This window comes from Pseudoliparis swirei, chromosome 5 (assembly GCF_029220125.1).
Source record: "Pseudoliparis swirei isolate HS2019 ecotype Mariana Trench chromosome 5, NWPU_hadal_v1, whole genome shotgun sequence".
In the NCBI taxonomy this organism is placed as follows: domain Eukaryota; kingdom Metazoa; phylum Chordata; class Actinopteri; order Perciformes; family Liparidae; genus Pseudoliparis; species Pseudoliparis swirei.
In genome coordinates, this window is record NC_079392.1 from 25,539,697 (window position 1) to 25,543,492 (window position 3,796).

At 38.4% G+C, this 3,796-nt stretch overlaps 1 long non-coding RNA gene across 1 annotated transcript; it reads right to left on the reverse strand.

Moving 5' to 3' along the window:
• Nucleotides 1-1,228: 1,228 nt before the first annotated feature.
• LOC130194526 (uncharacterized) lies at nt 1,229-2,151 on the reverse strand. The gene is made up of 3 exons (XR_008831866.1): nt 2,084-2,151; nt 1,822-1,946; nt 1,229-1,692 (listed from the first exon to the last, which is right to left on the reverse strand). It is a non-coding gene; the product is annotated as an uncharacterized LOC130194526 (long non-coding RNA).
• Between the last annotated feature and the right edge of the window lie 1,645 nt (nt 2,152-3,796).

Below are 3,796 nucleotides of genomic sequence, written 5' to 3' on the forward strand. Positions count from 1 at the left end.
TCTTCTTGACACCAAATGTTGTCACTAACATAGGATTTTCACGTAATGCTGAACAATGCTCTGCATAGATGTTTTTTGTACGAAATATTAAGCCAGGGTGATCTTCAGTGAAAACACATTGAAACTCTTCCTTCGTGGTTAAACAAAATCTACAACAATATGTTGCAGAAAAAGACTCAACATAACCAAACAGCCCGTGTAAACCAAGGTTATCACCAGTTACTTGAATAATAGACCCTAGCAATGGTGAGTCAGAGAAAGGCACTTCTATTCCTTCATTTTCTAGTTTTTTAACATCATCAACGAGAGGCTTCAGTATTTCATCAAATCCATACTTTTTCAGGTCTTGTGAGTGAAAAAGAGCCACAACATGAATATTCATCAACACAGAATTGTATTTTGGGGGCAGGTTCCGCAATATAAAGTAAATACAACCAAGTTTGTGTATCCCCTTCTTTGAACCTAAGGGATTTGCGGTCTCGAAATCATCATAATATAGTTGAATTTGTAAAGCATGTTTTTGCTGGCAAAACAAATCATTTTTTTTAAAGTATGACCCATCACATATATCTTTAAAAAATCCTTCTTCCTCTTGTTTGGCCTGCAGGAAACATTCACAAATTTCACTATTTTTGAACATAGACTTCAGGGTTCCTAAGATGGGTACATACACAAACTTATCCGTTACAGGGATCTGATTGTAAACTCCTGTTGTTCGATCTCTACGTACATCAAATCGCACCCCAAGAACATACTCAACTGGCTCAACTATTTCCCACTTTTCCTTGAAATACTTCTGTCGTTTGGCTCTTGTATTTAAGACTGAGAAAGGATTTTGTAGTTGTTCAAAACAACTGTCTAGCTTTTTTCAAAGTCTGTTCCTTGCATCTCTGAAGTGCAGTTGAGAACTGAGTCTCTCGTTTGACTGTGAATATTGTTTACAAGCTCTTCCATTGACCCGACCATTGATTGGATAGTGCTCTCAGCAACACCTGATGATTGCAACTGTGCTACAACAGAACAACACATGTTTACCAAATTATGCTTGTCAACAGAGACATTGGTGGTTACTGGAATATCTGTACTGACTGCATTTGAAGTTGAAGGCTCATCTATTATTTGAGTGTCCATACTGTTAACAGTATTTGTTGAAACAGTGTCCCGGTGCAAACGAATAAGGTGTTTCTTGAACCCTGAATAAGTGCAAAAGAATAAAGAACATCGGCTGTCCACATTTCAAACGTAATGTCTTTCCTGGATATAAACCATGGTAAAATCTCAAATGCTTACAAAGCAACATAGAACTTATGTGGTGTAACTTGCAGATAAAACAAATCAACATATTTGCAGCCAAGGATGTGTGTCACCTCAGATACTTGTGTTCAGCAGTCTTGCTCTGAGCTCCTTCACACGAGGACTTTCCTTGGTACTTCCCACATCAATGTTGAACACAGTTGTTTGGATGAATGTGTAGAAGCTGTTAAGGGATTCGTGGTAGTGAACACTGAAGATGAAGTGGGCCTTAAAGAGTTCATCGAAAGCTGCCAGGGACGTCTGAGCCTTGCAAGGGATGGCCTTGTGGTCAACGATGACATAGAATCTTTGGATGTTGTTCTTCTCTTCACCGACACACAGGAGGATGGGTTGTCCAGGTTCCAATCTCTCAAGGAAGGTCTCAACACTGGCGCCAATCTGGAAAAAACAGAAGCATGAAGAACAATTTTAATGGCCCACTATATTACTAAAAACACATGTGTCTCTTCACAAAAAGAGGCATTGTGAAAATAACTAAATTAACAAGCATATTAAAACATTGCATACCCTCAAATATCTCACAACATGTTTGATTGCTTGATGCGAGCTAATTTTAGGACTCTTGGGTCCTTTTGCAGTAGGGGGAAGTAGGTGAACCAGCAGTAGGATGCTTGACAGGTCACTGTCCCAGCCTACGGGAGACCCAGAAGAAAGTAGAAGATTTAATAAAGACTTACATGTGAAAATAAATATATCCACATTATGCTCATACAAGATTTCTGAATCAGGCAAGTAAATTAATGTTTAAAAGATAATGAACGATGCTTACCAGACGCATCTGAGGAGTGATGCCCAGACAACAAGTCTTCAACATTCTCATTAGAATTCTTGCAGTTTTCCAGGATCCTGGGTTTGAAGAAAGTGGGCCATTTGCCAAGAATCTGCCAGAAGCCTCCTCTCCAAACATCATGGCAAAGTCTTGGTCAATCTACAGAAGAAACTCCGTAAATCCCTGCAACCGTGCTGAAAGTGTAGTCCTTAAATGTACATTGTTCACTTTAAAAATAAATAAAACCATATGCGTTTCTTACCAAGCCAGGTGTATCGAGAAAACGTGGGAAAACATCCAGGACTGTAGAGGAGTCTTGCTGGTCTTGTTGAACTACCGTCTGACGGTATTGAAATGTTGCCCTCATTTTCTCTTTGACAACCGATTCATCAGTTGTATGTTTCAATATGGAGATTGCCTCACGGCATTCCTCGCCAGACAGTTGATTGTCAGTTAGGAGAAAATCTCTCTTGCTTTTTGGTCCAGCTTGATAGGTACAGGTGGTTGAGCATGTCGCAGATAGAACTGCAATGTTGCGCTGGACTGTCTTTATCCTCCAGGCCAAATAACCAGATCCACTGTCAGCATCATAGAAGTGCTCCTATAAAATTCGAGAAGAAAGAACAAAACTAAACATCACTGATGGGTCACAGCCAAACAAGGCAAATTCAGAATAACCTCCCTGCATACATTGTAGTATAAGCCATTCATTTACAAACTTACATATCCATTTTTTGAGTAAGGATCCCCGAGGTAAGGAAATAGAGTTATAATGCCAAGAGCGTATTTTGTTCGCACATAGGTTCGTGGGATCCTCCTTTAAAAGTAGAAAAACATATTATTTTTCAAACTTTAAAATGTTAAAATGTCAAACTAAAATAAGTATTATTATCAAGAAGAAAGCAAAAAAGACAGTCATCTCTAAAGTAAACTATATTAATGCAAACAAATGATTTGTGTTATCATGATAACTATTAGTCTTTTTGTTTACAATTCCCTTGGCTTCTTTTGCACTGATCATACATCTGCCCGGTTTTCCCATTAGCTAATTAATTTGTATAACTTAATTGCTTCAATATTTTTGCTCCAGAAATGAGATTATATATATATATATCTCTCATTTAATAATGTGACAGGGTTCTGTAACAACTGCATCTTATGCTATGAAGAAAAAATAGATTTAAGATCTGCACCAGTGAACATAAAATGCTTACCCATGAACTTCAATCATGTCAGCCACCAGTAGGTTTATCATATGTCGCCGGGTACCATCCGTCAATGTCTTCATTTTGTCATATTCATGCAACACCTTTTCTCCCCCTGGCTTGGACTGAAGAACATCTCTCACCATCTAAAAATAAAAAGAATCAGACAATAAGTTATTATGTTAACCTTTACGGCAACAAGAGCACTGCTCGTTTGGACAATGTCTTTGGGTTTCAGTTTTATTCACAAATGTAATGTGCTATATACCGCTTCAGCTGATTCCCGATCGTCGTGGGTCCTTTTCCTCCCACCATCGTTCTCAAGAGTTATTGTTGCATCAGATGAATCAGAAGGCACAGAGGATACGGTGTCTGACACATTCGACTCAAAAGAAATTTCTGCTTGATCTGGTTGAAGCACAACTGCAAGACAATTCAAAGAAATACACACAAAAAATTGGTTATACCGTCACAACTCTACAATACTAGTCAGTAAAACAGCTCACAG